General features: G+C 45.0%; 1 protein-coding gene and 1 long non-coding RNA gene across 15 annotated transcripts in view; one reads left to right on the forward strand and one right to left on the reverse strand.

Moving 5' to 3' along the window:
* Window positions 1-2,016: 2,016 nt before the first annotated feature.
* On the reverse strand, window positions 2,017-3,054 carry LOC309872236. The gene is made up of 2 exons (XR_014315744.1): window positions 2,966-3,054; window positions 2,017-2,719 (listed from the first exon to the last, which is right to left on the reverse strand). It is a non-coding gene; the product is annotated as an uncharacterized lncRNA (long non-coding RNA).
* A 37-nt stretch (window positions 3,055-3,091) lies between these two features.
* RALY (RALY heterogeneous nuclear ribonucleoprotein) overlaps window positions 3,092-16,302 on the forward strand; it is an 81,668-nt gene continuing 68,457 nt past the window's right edge. For 2 of the 14 annotated variants that reach the window (XM_082746067.1, XM_082746064.1), the window contains exon 1: window positions 3,729-4,001. The gene's annotated coding sequence lies outside the window, so the exon portion shown is untranslated. Of the gene's footprint in view, window positions 4,002-4,349; window positions 4,747-5,553; window positions 5,607-8,173; window positions 8,289-16,302 lie in introns of those variants that run through there. The other 12 variants (XM_082746069.1, XM_082746061.1, XM_082746071.1 and 9 more) reach the window with 12 other exon arrangements.

Here is a 16,302-nt window from a genome sequence, read left to right on the forward strand (position 1 = left end):
AACTGCTACACTATGATCACCCTCACCAATGAAGGTGGGTGTCATCCAATCTGTTGAAGACTGGATAGAATAAAAAGGCAAATTTGCTCTTTGCTTGAACTGACATCCATCTTCTCTTGCCCAGGACATTGGACATCCCTGCTCCTGCTTCTTGGGCTTTTGGACTTGGACTGAATTATACTACTGGCATTGCTGGAGCTCTAGCTTGCAGATGGCAGATGATGGGACTTCTTGGCCTCTATAACCATGTGAGACAATTCCTATCATTAGTCTATTCTTTATTTTTAAAAAAACTTTAAAAATTTTTATTTATTTGAGAGAGAGAGAGAAAAAAAAGGAGGGGGGGGAGAGAGAGAGAGAGAGAGAGACAATGTGCACACAAGTTAGAGGGGCAGGGAGAGGGAAAGAGAATCCCAAGCAGACTCCAACCTGAGCATGGAGCCTGATGTAGGGCTTGATCTCAAGACCTCAGGTCATTTCCCTTCATGCTCTAATCTTCACGGATTCTTCTGGACAGCACAGAGTATTCCTAACACATCTCTATTTAATGCATAGTCATTCATTCAACAAATATTCATTCTAGAGACTGAGGAATGAGCAAAACAGATAAAACCCTGTCCTTGTAAAGATCACAAAAAAATGTAGTAGAAGGTGGGGACAGAAAAGAGACAACAAACAAATGAACACATATTTCAGGTGGTAGTAAGTTCTATGGAGAAAAATCCAGCAGGAAAGGGTACAGAGAAGTAGGGTGATGCTATTTTATTTTTTTAAGACTTATTTATTTTGGGGAGAGTGAGTGAGCTAGCAGCAGGGGGGCAGCAGAGGGAGAGGGAGAGAAAGAATCTCAAACAGACTCTGCCCTGCGCTTAGAGTGTGATATGGGGCTCAATCTCACGATCCTGAGATCACGACCTAAGCTAAAACCAAGAGTCAGATGCTCAACCAACTAAGCCACCCAGGCACTCCAGGGTGCTGCTAATTTATTTATTTATTTTTAATAAAAAAAAAACTATTTATTTATTTGGCAGACAGAAAGCATAAGCAGGAGGAGCAGTGGGCCAGGGGAGAGGGAGAAGCAGCCTCTCCGCTGAGCAAGGAGCTTAACGCAGGGCTCAATCTCTAGATCATGACCTGAGCTGAAGGTAGAAGTTTAACCAACTTAGCCACCCAGGTGCACCATGCTGTCGCTATTTTAAATGTGGGCCAGGGGAGGCCTCTCTGAGGAAGTGACATTTGAGTGGAAACCTGAAGGAGTGAGCCATGCCCATTCAAGGAGGAGAGCATTTGAGGCAGACACAAGTGCAAAGGCCCTGAAGTTAGCAGTATGCTTGGCATGTCAGAAGAATAGCAAGGCCAGTGTGGCTGGAGGAGAGTAAGAGGAGGCGAAAGCAATTAAGGAGGGGATAAGGTCAGAATGGTAGCAGAGGGCAGGTCAGGACCTATGAAGCTGTGAATATAATCCTCAGTGCCAGCAGAAAGAGGATTATCACTTGCACAGGCAAGTTTTATAATAGAGGCTATGAACAGGGAGGGGTGAACAGCTGGTGGTGGGGCTGATGGGAGGTCAGAGAAAGCCTTTCAGAGGAGGTGGTTCCGGCGCTGAGTTTTGTTTTTTAAAGATTTAATTTATTTATTTAATAGAGAGAGAGAGATCACAAGTAGGCAGAGAGGCAGGCAGAGAGAGAGGAGGAAGCAGGCTCCCTGCTGAGGAAAGAACCTGATGCGGGACTCCATCTCAGGCCCCTGAGATCATGACCTGAGCCGAAGGTAGAGACTTAACCCACTGAGCCACCCAGCAACCCCCACGCGCCCCGCTGCACTGAGTTTTGAAGGATGAACAGGAGGCATCTAGGCAGAAGGGTAAGAGCAGTCCAAGGAGAGAATTATGCTATAGCAGAGGCTGCTGAAAGACTGTGGTGTATTCAAGTACACATGGTAAGGCCTGTACAAAGGGAGGGAGGCCAGTGGCTAGGAGTGGCCAGAAGCAGAGCAGAGGAGACTGGCAGGGACCAATTTCTTAATGGATTGATTGATTCATTTACTGAAGTGTTTACTGAACATTAGGTCTATAGCAGCCATTGCACCAGGTCTGGTAACAGTGATGTACTCAACCAAAGATTTTTGGTCTTAAGGAATTTACCTTCTAGTGGGGAGATAGACAAAAACATACAAACACACCAATAAATGACAAGACTAAGAAATGCCATGAAGGAAATGAATGAGTCCAAATTAAGAGAACATCTTTAGGTCGGGTGTTCAGGAAAGTACTCTCTGAGGAGGTGATATTTAAATGGAGTTAGAAGGGGCAGGGGAAGAATGTTCTTGGCCTTGGTCTCAGGGTTACTATCTCTCTAATTTGATTTCTTCCTCTGAAGGGAGACTTGGAGGTCATCAAACAACATAGCAGAGTTGTAATTGTTGGTGTGGCAGGGCCAGGATTCCATTCAAACTCTGCTGTTTTTAGGACTTGGCAGGTTCTGGGGGTAGCAATGTGACAAATACAAATCACAGGTCGGCTACATGGAGACTTTCGACAGCCCTCAAGAAGTCTATATAGCTGAAGACTGAAGGGCAATGGTCTTCGTGTGCACTAGGAAGACCCCTCCGATTGTTCCGTGGAGGCTGGAACACTGATTTGGGTCAGAGTTTCCGGCAGGAGAAATTTTCAGGAGAGAGGACCACGACCCAGATCGGGTTATAAAACATTTCCGGCACCCTAGAAGGGTAAAGGTACTTGAAACCTCCTTTGTAGGTGGGAGTGGCACGTCCTCCCCAAACCCAACCCAATCGCGGCCTCTCCGCCCAGCCCTACAGTAAGCAGCGAGGAGCTACCCTCCTCTACTCCCACCTGGTTCCCTGAAAGTGAGAGGACCTGGAGCTCCTTCCTACTGCGTCTCTTACGCACTCCTCCCGCACCGCCCCCCGCCAACGTGTTTGGGTCCCATCTCCAGGCCCCGCCTACCTCCAGCTTCAGCCTCGCGACCCGCCTTTGGTCACGCCTCCTTCCGGCTCATCCCCATAGCGGCCACCTTTGGGCCCCCTCCTCCCTCTTAGCTCTTTCCGGGCCCGCCTTCTTCTGTCCCGCTTCAGTTTTTCCTCCCTTCTGGATCTCCCTTCCGCACCGTCTCCCGCCCCCTCTTCTAAGGGCTCCGCTTCCCCTCCAGCCTCGCCTCAGTCTCCCTCCACCCTTGACTCCTCCTATGGGCACGGCCTCCCTTTAGCCCCACCCGCAACCCCTCCTTCCAAGTGCAGCCCTGCTCCTGGCTCCGCGTGGCCTCCGCCGTCTTCCATACCTGCTTTACGCTTCTCTCTTCTCCGGCATCACCACCCTCTCAACCCTGCCCCCCTTCGGCTCGCTTATTGGTGTAGGAGAGTTTCTGTCTCTCCCACCCCAACCCTTCCAGTCCTTAGCCCCGCCTCTCCAGGCTCCTTCCTCAGTCCCTCCTCCCCGTCAGGCCCCGCCCTGGCCCCGCCTTCCTCTTCTCCCCGCCGAGCTCTGGACCTTTCCAAAGCGAGGCTGAGGGGGTGGGGAGAGCTCGTGCTCTCGGGAAGCCGGGCTGTGTCAGGGTGGGGCTGCGGACTCCTAGCGCTCGTGTCCTCGTGTCCTCCTCCGGAGACAGAGGCGGGGGTGGGGAGGGAGGGACCAGGACCAGGGCCGGAGCGGCGGGCGGGGCCAAGCTGAGGAAAGCCGTTCGGGGCGCCCCCACCCCCGCGCGCTTCAGTGGTGTCGGCCGAGGGAAGGACTCGCGGCTGCGGGGCTCGCGCCGCTGTCAGTGCGGCGGGGCGCGCGAGCGGCGCGGGCGTAAGGCGGGCGCAGCCGGGAGAAGCTGAGGGGGCGGCAGCGGCAGCGGCAGCGGGGGCGACTCCCGCGCGTGTGCTCAGCTCCTCACGCCGCGGCGGGAGCAGCCTTCTTCCTCCTCTCCCTCCCTTCCGCCCCCGAGTGCGGCGGCACCGCCTCCTTCCGCGCCGCGCGGCTTCCTCCAGACCTCTCGGCGCGGGTGAGTGGGGGCCACGGGCGCCTCCTTAGGGGTGCGGGGGACTGTTCCTTGTTCCTTTTCGGCCACCAGCCTCTTCGCGCGGGTTGCTGCCTATTTTTAGAAACTCTTTTTTTCGGCCATTCTGGGCGTCCCAAGAGCGGGAGTAACTCCCGTCCCCCTCCCCACCCCCGCACCTCCCCCAGCAAACCCCGTGTCGCTGGCCCGGCCCTTCAGCGCCTGCCCCCGGCCGCCTGGCGTTCCTTGGCCGCTTCCTCCTCGCGGGCCGAGCCTGGGCTAGGAGTTGGCGGGGTGGGCCCGCGCCCGCTCGGAAGTTGAAGTCTTTGTGCTCGCGCCCCGCCCCGCCCGGCGAGGGGAGGAGGGAGAGGAGCGGAGGCCGCGCAGGGGAGGCCTGGGCGGGCCGGGCCCGGGCTCTGGTCCCGGCCCGGGCTTCTTCCGGCTCCCCCTCCCGGGCTCGGTCTGCCGGCTCCCCTAGGCGCGCACAGCTGGCCCTGCCTCGCTCCCCACGGGCCTCAGCGCCGCCTCGGCCCCCACCGCTGCCGTTGCTGGGCTCGTTGCACACCTTGGGGCTCGGAGAGGAGCAACAACGCGCCCTCGAGCTGGGGCGGTGTTCCGCACTTCACGCAAGCCCCACCGTGCAGCCGAGCTTCAGTTTGCCCCTCCTTAAAATGGGGAAAAGAAAGTCGCTTCGCAGGATGTTTGTGGATTTAGGGAGCTAGTATGTGAGAGAAGCGTTTAATACCAACAGGTAACATTTAATGGACTTGACTAGGAACTTAGTAAACCTTATTTCTCAGGACGGCCTTTGGGGTATTCCCCTTTACAAAAGCAGAAAGCAAGGCACAGAGAGGTAAAATAATTTGCTCCCAATCACAGTTAGTAGCTACAGAAGTGTAAAGCCGTGGTACTAGAAGTACCTGTTATTTATTTCTTAGTGTGAGCTTGTGTAATCCTTTAGTGCAGAGAGGATTTTGACTTACCCTTGGGTCACTCCGTTTTCCCTGACTCCTAGGGTAGTGTCCGTTGTACTACGGATGAAATCCCATTCTGGGGATACGGGAGGTCCGAGGGGAAAGAAATTACTGTGAATTTCTTGCTAGTATTGCCCCGTAGAATTTGATGAATGTAGGGGACTCCAGATCTCAAGCTCAGCTGACTTTCTCTGGGTTTTTGGCTCAAGGAAGGCTTAAGTCCTAATAGTGAGGTCTATCCTTTATTTGTGGGATGTTCCTGCCCGCCACCGTCCCCCCCTCCCCCTTCCCAACAGCCAGACCTTTTGTGTTCTCTATAGTGTTTAGATTTCCAGCTCCTACTTGGGGAAGGAGAAGCAGGAAATGGCTAAAGTCAACTGCTTCATCTCCCTTCTTGAAATAGAGTTTTATTTTTCCTTTTTTCAGATGAGACCAAGAGTGGGTAAAAGTGAACTAAAATTAACTTTGGCAAGTTTCTAGTTTTCCAGTGTGTTTGATCTCTATTATGGGGAATGTTTAAAAATACGAGTTCCTGGGTGGCATCTTGAAGGAGTCTTCTAATGTTTTGTATTTGTTCTTTGCAGTCTGCAGGTCTGTTGTGCTCTCCTCTTTCCAAAATTCTGCATTTAGAGTTGTGGTATGTAGTACCTGGAAGGGGTCTTTACCATCTAGTCTTTTTTATCTGCCTTGTTCCTTCTACCCTGTTAACACTGGAAAGGGGAAGTAAGTTGTCTAAATTTACAGACTGCGTTAGTGACAGAATCAGATTTATAATTCCCAGTCTTTTGGTTTGCAGACCAGTAATAGTTTTATTTCTGCCATCCCTTGACACCTTTGGAAGGGGCACTAAATTACTTACTCAGGCCTTAACAGACCAGGAATCCTGAGTAAATTTAGATCTTGAGAAAGTTCGTTAGTTCCAACCTCTCTCCATGCCTCAGGTTTAGCATTAAAAGGAGTTCAGGTTCGGTGCACAGGTGTGCCAGTTCTCATTAGTCATTACTCTTCTCATTTGGTACTTTGTTTATGGTGTATAGTACTCTTCTGGAATCATCCGATTTCTAACCCAGTTCTGTGAGAGGTCTTGAGAGTTTGCTTTAAGTCTCCTTTTTACAGCTGTAATTGAGAATTGAGACACAGCAAGATTGGGGCACTTGCCTTGGTAAGGTCACTAAATTAACAAGTGGTGAGGACAGGACACCTTTCATGGGCAGAGGATTTGATGTAGCATCATTAACTGAGCCACTCATTGTGGCTCTGTGACGCTGTTTGTGTGGAGACTGAGAAATGACTGTGAAAGTCTATTGTAGTAGTAGGAGGAGGAGAAATAATACCTAACATTTATTAAATACTTACCGGGTACCAGTTCCTGGACTAAGGACTTGCTGTGGGGTATCTCGTTTATTCCTCAGAGTGGAATGTTTGAATTAGGTATCATTATCCCTGTTTTACAGAGGTAGAAACAGGCTTAGAGAGGTTACATGACTTGCTCAGGATCATGTAATTGATAACCTGAAACAAAATAACTTTGAAGCCAGTGTGGGTTCTGTTCTGTTCTTTTTCTCTTTCTTTGGTAAAAACATATATGAGGTAAAATTTGCCATTGTAACCACTTTTAAATGGATAGTTGTCTGGCATTAAGTACATTAACACTATTGTGCACCCATCACCACTAACTGTCCTTGTCTAGAACTTTTTTATCTTCCCCAACTGAAAATCTGTACCCATTAAACACCAACTCCCTTATTCCCCTCTTCCCGAAGCTCCTGACAACCACCATTATATTTTGTCTCTGAATTTCATTACTTTAAGAACCCCATATAAGTGGAATCCTACCTTTTTTTTTTTTTTTTCTTGGTCCTTTAGTGACTGGCAAATTTGGCACTTTTAATGCCTCCCTTTACCTCAGGGTGCTTTGTAAATGCAAAATGATTAGTCCTTATCTGCAGTAGGGTGTGGCATGCAGCCCCAGAGCTGGAACTGAGCCCTAGTTGTACCTCTGGCTAAGCTCTTTTCCCGCCTTTTTTTTTCTGTAGATTGGAGTTCTTTATCACAGAAGCCTTTTCTGGAAATCTCTGCCCCTTTTGTATCTTCCAAAGAGACCTCCTACCCTTGAAATAGAACACCGAGGACTCTCCACCCTGGCCTTGTTTGCACCTGCCTTTCCGACTATCCAGGGTTTGGGCATATCAGGCTGCAGTGATCAAGAATAGCAGTGCTGTGACAGCAGCTCAGATCAAAACTACTCAGAGGACGATTAAATGGATTACCTTTATGAAATGCACTCTCTCTGCTCTCCTCTTTCCATAAAGTCACACAAAAAGGATTAGCTTTGGGTTCCTAGAGGGTGTTCATGAATACTCACTGCTTGCAGGTGGTTAAGATGGAGTTAAATGCCTTACAAAAGTCCATTAGGTTTGACTGTTTCTCTGTGTTTGGGACATGGTGGAATATGGTGTTTTTGAAAGGTAGTTGGAATTTTGTGCTGATACCAACGGGGTGGGGTGGGAGGTTTTCCAGAGATGGATAATAGGGCAGCAAACAGATCTGAGCATGTTGCACTTTGCTTAAAGATCTGATGGCCTAACATTACCTATGTATTAAGTTCAAACCCCTGAGTGCGATAATGAGGTCTGAATGTGTTGAATTGTTTATTGGATAGGATCTTGTAGTTGAAGGGCTTTTAAAGTCCTGTCGACCAGCCAGCCATCTGGCCAACGTTTGAATTGGCTACTTGCTGGGATTCGGTTCCATTGGACACTTCATTATTAGAAAGTTTTTCATTTACAGAAAAATTATTAAGCATCTGCCATGCACAATCCTAAGCTTGGGATCTGAGTCTATACAGCCTTGTGGGGAAGGCAGGCAAGGAAACAGGCAATGTGAGAGGTGTGAATAGGGATAAACACTATTAGACCATAGATGAGTGGTAACTAACCCAGCCTTGGAGGCTTCTTCAAAGAAGTTGGCTGAGCTCAGATCTCAAGAAAAATAGAGACATAAGGCAGGAGGAAAAGATACTTGGAGAGTTGAGGAGGAGACAAAGATAAGACTAGGCAGAAGGAATAGCAAGTCTCGAGATGGTGGTGGTAATAGTTGACACTTTTTTGGCTATTTCCGGTATCAGGTGCTACTCTAAGCATGTAACATGTGTTAATTTTTCCTATAACCACCCGAGTACATACTGTTACTCCTGTTCTGTAGGTGAGGAACAGACCCAGAGGGGTTAAATACATCTCTCACGTTGCTCAAGATTCCTGGGTGGAGCATAAAGCAAAAGATGGGTGAATATGACAAGAGAGGAGATGAGACTGGTAAGGTAGGTAGAGCAGAAGCCAAGTCATGAAAGGGCCTTGTTGTCCCAGTTGAGGAATTTGGACTTCATTGCAGGGTGAGGGGGGGCCATGCTCCTGTGGGCATTTTAGAAGGATATCTCTGGCTACCTGTTTGGGGAGTGGTTTGGAGGACTAGAGCACCATAGGCAAAAAGACCAGTTAGGAGGAGGCTGTTGTGGTAAAACAAGTAGGAGATGATGGTGTTTCAAATGAAGAATGTGTATATGTAGAAGGAATTGAGCACTGAGACAGAACAGTTATTGGTGTGGAGAGTCATTAGGGATGACTTCTTAGATTTCTACCTGGTGCAGTTCTGTAGATGGGGATGCTGTTTACTGAGGTGAAGGCATAAGAGAGGACGTGTATTTCTCATGCAGGATCGTCTTATATCTGCTTTCCTTTACCTTCTAGTTGTTGATCTAGTTCTCCATATGGAGGGTTGGGGGTGGGGCATGCATGAGGGACAGTATTGCGCAACACATTTGGTAACTGTTCTGGCTAAACTAGATGATGTAAACACTAGTTTAGAAACGGAGGACATACTAGATTCCAGACATTTAGGCCATGCATAACCCTGAATACTGCTTACATTAAGCCAAGGAATGCTTACGTTTTTCCTAGACAATGCCCTTTGGTACTGAGATTCTTTCCATCTGCTAATATGGCCCTCTCTAAGTCACCTATGTTTACTACCTGCTAGGCACAGGGAAAACAAGGTAAATAAAATGTAGCTTCAGGAGCTTGTATTAAAAAAGGCAGCAGTTCTCAGTAGCTTAGATAACAGTGGTAGAGGTAGAGGGTAGGGTGGGGCAGATCAGGAAGGGACAGAATGGAGAAGGACCACAGGGGACTTTTGTTGGGGCAAGTCAGGAGACCCTGCTTTTTACTCTATTCTTTTCATCAGGTGGCAAAGGTCCAGGTTTATTCATCTATGATATTCTATCAGTAATGATAGAAAATAATGATGAGATGACTACAGGGGTCCCTTCTAGCAATAACATTTTATGATTCTAGATGATGGTTTAGATAGTGTATCTCTTGGAGAGACATTTTCTTTCCTCCTTTCTCTCTCTCTCTCTTTTTTTTTTTTTTTGCCCCAGGCAATGGTAGGGGAAAACGTAGAGATAGGATTTTTCACATGAATGTCTATAGAAACCTAGTTTGTTTTCAGTTTTAGCTTCATGTATAAAATGTGTAACTGGAAGGGGGAGAAGATGACTAGTAATGTTAGCCTGCTGATCTACAACTACCCAATAGTTTCAGACCTGAGGTGTAGTACAGCTTTTTTTATTTTTAATTTTTATTTGTTTGTTTATTTTAAAGATTTTACTTATTCATTTGACAGATAGAGATCACAAGCAGGCAGAGAGAGAGGAGGAAGCAGGCTCCTGGCCGAGCAGAGAGCTGGATGCCGGGCTTGATCCCAGGACCCTGGGATCATGACCTGAGCCGAAGGCAGAGGCTTTAACCCACCGAGCCACCCAGGCACCCCTGGAGTACAGCTTTTAGACTCAGAATTAGAGAGAAGGGGGCAGTGGGATAAACTAGCAACGTAGTCGTGAGCCTGAGAACCATTCAGTCTGATTCCTGCTACTAACTCAGTTTGTATACTTGGCCAACTCCTTTCCTTCTTTGGCTGGCCTCATTTCATCATAAAATCATCTCAGACCTCCATGAAGTTTTGTAAAAGACCAAAAGGGTCGGAGCCGGAGAAGTTTGGAGGCCCTTCTCTACTCAGTTTCATCTCCCTGCTTAAGTGAGTATCTAATAGAGATAGGCATCTACCCAAGTATCATCATTAGTTATCTTTTCTGTTTCTAAAACCCACTCTTTTTCCTTCATTTTAGTGTATTTTACTTCATAATGTTCTTGGTGTGAATAAATGGGCTGTACCTCATGGAGGAGGGAGGAAGGGTGGAATATCACTGGATTCCAGTTTATATTCCTAAAAAGGCATTCAGGCTGTCCACTGTCCTTTGCTCTACATGAAGGGGTACGGGGAGGGAGGTTGTGGTTGAATACTTAGATTTTTCTGAGACACTTGTATTTGGAGTGCTCCTCTGACTAAAGTGCAAGTCTGGCCATTCTCCCCAGCATGCTCAGTGTGGTTCCATTGGGGGAAATAGCAGGCATTTGATGCTTGGTAAAGACATATAAATTGTAATTACCTAATATTCTCTGGGATCTCAGTCTTCCTATCTAAAACAACAGGGATGGACTGGATAATTTTGAATGATTTTTTCCCCCCTTAATTGTATGAATTTCTAGTTTTACATAAGTGGCTTGGAGGGAGAAGGGGCTTTGCTAGAGCATTGAGAGTATGTCAGAGGGCTAAATTCTGGGTTCACAGATAACTTTTTGTATATAAACAGATGGATATTGCTTTTTAGAGTGGACAGATTGCTGAAAAATTGCTTGTGGAGTGAATTTATCAAATTGTCTGCTGATTTCCATTATAAACTTGGAGCTGTGGTTCCATGGACAAACTTGGAGTATAAGACTATAAAAAAATTACATTTAAATATGTAGCAAACTGTTTAAAATCACAGAATAAAGAGAAAATTAAACACACACACACACACACACACACACACACACACACACACACACAGTATAATATGCCCAAACAGTACTAGGACTGGAAAAACACTAGACTAAAAATTTGCATTTCTTAGAGCTTTAGGTTTATGAGATAGATACCTCTGCTGAGGTTACCTGGCCCTTGAAATGCCATCTGTGGAGAGTGAATAGTTTTGTTTATTTGTCAAGGTAAGAATCATTGCTTTATTCCAAGTAAATATTCTCTTTAGAAGGCCAGGCTTATAAGCTTAATATTATTGGCCAGGTTTTCTTCATTCTAGAGACATTTATCTGGTATTTAGCAGTTCTCCTTTTTGTTTTATTAAGGATTTTACTAAGCCTAGTTAAAGGTATTGTTTGCGTGGTGTCTGTTGATCTGTTTTTCTAGTTTCCTTTGTAATTTTTTGTGCCAGTGAAAACAAGCTCAGCAGTAGACTTAAAAGAATCATTTTCATAACTCATTATTTCTCTAGGTCTGGGTTTCCTTTCTCGAAGTATGATCATGTTGCATTGAGACATCAAATGTTGTTCCGTGCTTACACAGACCACTTTAAGGCTTTGGGACTTTGTTCTTCCAGATAGCTGTAATCTGGCACTGAGCGACAGTGTTGTCAGTATAGTAATGATAGCTATGCCTGAGTCAGTTGAACATAAGAACATCTTTTCTTCAAACCTTAAAAGACTCACTCTAAATTGATTTTCACACCAATTAAAATCAGCTCTTACTAAAATTAGGGGCTTGGTAGAGTTACCATGCCAAATAGGTTACCTAGCTGCTGTAGTGTGATTATGCTTGTGTAGCTGCTTTCCATCTCAAAGTTCAGTTATTTATTTCTAGGAATTTGGAGTACCTGTTGTGTTCTCTCTATGGAGAACATAAATACCTAGCAGGACACAATTCCTGCCCTCAATTACTTTCAGTTTTGAGAGGGAGACAGAGAAGTACAATAGATCCTAGCTCTTTCTTACTCCTGAAATTTGGGGTGAGGGTTCAGACTGGAAATAGCAGAATTGATGGATGTATCACTAGGCAAGGAGACCTGTTTGAATATGACTTCCAGTGTTTAGAAAGATTTATTTTTTAGAGGGAGAGAGAAAGAGCTTGCACTCAAGCAGGTGGAGGGACAGAGGGAGAGAAAAAGTCTAGAAGCAGACTCCCCACTGAGCACAGCCCAACATGGGGCTCAATCTCAGGACCCTGAGATCATGATCTGAGCCAAAATCAAGAGCTGGCTGCTTAAACAACTGAGCCTCCCCACCTTTATTTTGCCTCTCTTTATCCTTTGTTGCTGACGTGTCCCACATGCAGTGTATAGAGTGAAGAATATTAGGGTAGGGGACAAGACTGTCCTTCAGGTTTGGGTGTCTAGACATCTGCCTAGTGCTTTTCCCTTTTCTCCTCACATCAATTCTCTGGATGGCTTCCAGAAAGATTTGATATTGTCTAGTTTCTTATTTAGGAAGGAAGAAAATTAAGTTTCATATTGAATTATTTTAAGTTTTATTATACTCAGTTTTGAAGTAAAATAGTTTTCTATTTTGCGTGTAAGTAAATTATTTGAGGTGTGGCTTCTGGTATTTGCCCAATTTGTGACTTATGAGTTGTGATTAAATTGTGGTTCTTGAAGCCCACTGCCACTGTCTGTGTCAGCCAACTTTGACATTTTGCAGCACAGAGCCTTTGGGAAATGGAGGGACTGTTGAATTTACCCTGATCTTGAAGGGTAAGATCTTCCTCTTTCCTGGTCCCTATACTCAAAAAAGTTTGTTGGGATGCTGTGTTGTGTTCATAATTTCTCCCAACAATTTAGCATTGCCTATGAGGTCTAGAAGAGGAAATATGTCTGTGCCTGTTTTTGAAGTATTGCGGACAATACTGAGATCAGCCATCCAAATGGGAGCACACCTAGTGCCTTCTTGGGGCTGTGAGGGATGACATGTATAGCATATTCTTGCTTTCAGGGAACCTATGGTCTCTTTGGGGAGATAAGATTATCATGAATATGTATCTAACAGTAAGGCAGTTTGGTATAGATAGCTTGGTTTGGAAGACCAAGGTCTACCCTTATTTCTTGGTACTAATTTGGCCAGGTAAATGGAAATAAGTCATTTTTCCTCTTGGAACATCCATTTTGTCATCTATAAAAATGGGGTTAATATTTCATATCTTAACTTCCTCACAATGTTACTGTGAGGAGCAAGTTAGATAATGTTACTAAACGTAAAAAAGAACATTATAAAACAAGATGATGCAATTTATATGTGAATACATGAGTCATTTGTCATAGTTAATGGGTAAATGGCAGAGTTTCCCATAGAAGGGGAGATCTCGGGGCACCTGGGTGGCTCAGTGGGTTAAAGCCTCTGCCTTCGGCTCGGGTCATGATCCCAGGATCCTGGGATCGAGTCCCACATCGGGCTCTCGGCTCAGCAGGGAGCCTGCTTCCTCCGCTCTCTCTGCCCGACTCTGCCTACTTGTGATCTCTGTCAAATAAATAAATAAAATCTAAAAAAAAAAAAAAAAAAAAAAGAAGGGGAGATCTCTTTGGGTTGGAGTGATCAGGAAGAGTGGTCTGAATCAACCTTTAGGATTGGAGAAAAGAATGGTGGAAGCATTTAGACAGGAGTAGTGATGAGGCAAAAGGGTAGGAAAAATTTCAGGGGGAGCATTTAGTGTTTTGCAACCTGAAGTCACAGAGTGGGCATATGTTCAGCTTTTGTAGTTACTGCTGAACAGTTTTCAGAGGCATACCAGATTACACTCTCATCACTGGTATGTGAGAGAATTCCTGTTGCTCCATGTCCATGTCAGCACTTAGCATTGTCTGTATTTTTCATTTTAAGTCCTGCTGGTTGGTGCGTAGTTACAAAAATGAGTTTTAAGAACCATGTTAGGAATTCTCAGGTACCATAAAGAGTTAAAGGGATTGGGATTACAGAGGAGGGAGAGATTGCTTCATTTGTGGGGGTGTAATACCAGGGAATATTTATGGAGGTGTGAGCATTTTGCTGGGTTTTATAGGAAAAACATAGTGACCATATGTTATCTGGGACCACTTAGATTCTAATATTCTGTCTGGTTATGTTTATAAATTGTGAACCATTATTTCTGTGTCTGGACTCTACTTCCAGACTATCCAGAAGCAGCATCCAGATATCCCTTCTCAGTTGCTGTGCCCTTCTCCTTTCTCCTCCCATTTTTTCCCCAGAAAGTTTGGTCACAGGAGATTTTAGGCTGTAGAGATGGAGAGAGGACATTCTGTATGACGGGAACATCTTGAATAGAAACACATGAATGACTAAATTGAGTGGCATCCCTATTCCTGCTTATGAGCTGGGGGTGGGGAGGATGTGTCTCATACTTTTTAAGGGTGGGTGATGCCTTCTCATAGCCTTCTGGAGCAGGTGGAAAAGGTCTGCTGTTCCCAAGCCGATTTGTATTTAAGCTGGATAGAAGGTAAGAATGACTCTTTGCCCATAATTACATCATTTCAGGGAATAAATTAATCCAGTGAACAGTCATACTTGAATTATGTTGAGAGTTTGTCTTCTCTTAAAAGAAGGGGGAGGGGGTGAGAGGGGAATGCCAAAACCTCAAGAGCTTAGTCTCTCAGAGCTCATCTATTACTTGTATATTTGCTCAGGGAAAAATTGCCATTTCTTTGTCAGCTTTTATCTTGCCGGTTGGACCCTAGCTGGGTGTGTTTTTTCCGTACTTTTACCAAATCACTTTGAAGGCTGGCTTGAACATTGATCATTTCTTAGATCCTTTCCTCTTTGTTCTGTCAGTAAATATTAGAAAATGGACCTTAAATTACCTGGTTGGTGGTAATAGGTGGCCCTGCCTGCTCCCAGAGAGCAGTACTTCCATGTTAAACATTAGTCTGGTCCCGATCCTATGTCACATCCTGGGGTATTTGTCTGGAGAGACTGGGGATGTTAGAGCTGCCACTGGGGACATTTACCAGAGGGTATTTTGGCTTTCTGTCAAGGAGACTAGTTGAGTACCTAAAAATCTGAACCTAGGTTCTACACCCAAGTCTGTGTTTCACATTAATAATTGCTGCCATGTGTTTGGTACCCACAGTGTTGAGAATACTATGCTTTGTACCATGTGTTCATACTAACAGGGCTGATGTTTATTGAAAGTTTCTATATGCTAAACTCTGTGTGTTTGTATATATCCAGATGTTTATAAATGATGTATTATAAAACTGAAGTTTAAATTTCTGTCATTTACAAGTTACATAAATTTTATATGTCATATATAAATCTGTCTATATACATATATATAAAAACATTTATTCTCACCTCATCCCTAAGAAGTGGGTTCTGTTGATCGTCATCATATAGTTGGGAAACTGAGACATTCTGAGGTTAAGACATATGCCTATAATCACACTACCAGTAAGTGGAGTTGCCAGGATTTAAACCTAACCAGTTCTTTTTAATACGGAAAATTTTAAACATACACAAAGTAGACAGAATAGGTTAATGTAGCATGATACACCCATTGCTCAGCTTCAGTTCACAATCATATTTTGTTTATACTCCTACCTGCTTCTCTTCTTCCTGTGCTTTGAAGGAAATCTCAGCTATTCTATTTTGCCCTTAAATATTTCACAGTATATTTCTAAAGGATGCCTTGTTTTTGTTTTTAAAGATTTTATTTATTTACTGGATGGAGGGAGACAGCGAGAGAGAGAACAGAAGCAGGGGAAGTGGGAAAGGGAGAAGCAGGCTCCCTGCTGAGCAGGGAACTCAATGCAGGGATTGATACCAGGACTCTGGGATCATGACCTGAACCGAAGACAGACACTTAGCGACTGAGCCACCCAGACACCCCTAAAGGAGGACTTTAAAACAACCACAGGGGCATCTGGCTGGCACAGTCAGGAGAGCATGTGACTCTTGATCTCAGGGTCGTGAGTTCCAACCCCAGGTTGGGGGTAAAGTTTATTTACAAAACAGAAAACATGAAACACAACCACAATGCCATTTTCATACCTTATAAAATTAACAGTTCCTTAATACCATCAAAATCCAGATTGTGTTCAAATTTTCAATTATCTCATAAATGTCACAATCTTATTTTTAGTTTGACTTAGGGTTCATGTAAGATCCACACATTTTAAATGGTTGTTACATATCTTAAGTTTCTTAATTCATAATTTCACTTCTGTTTTTGTGGTTGTTACCTTTATCTGTTGAAGTAACTGGGTTTTTCTTGTAGAGTTTTCTGTGTTCTGAATTTCCTGTAAATTGATGGTTGTATCTAGGGGGCAGTATGTCTTAATCTTCATGGTAACCCTACAAAAAAATAGGTATTCTTATTTTGCAGATGAGAAAACAGACTGAGAAAGATTGAGTTGGGTGACTTGCCCATGGCCTCACAGCTACCTTGGATGTGAACACAGA

The sequence above is a fragment of the Mustela nivalis genome (assembly GCF_964662115.1).
Source record: "Mustela nivalis genome assembly, chromosome: 8".
NCBI classification, from domain to species: Eukaryota; Metazoa; Chordata; class Mammalia; order Carnivora; family Mustelidae; genus Mustela; species Mustela nivalis.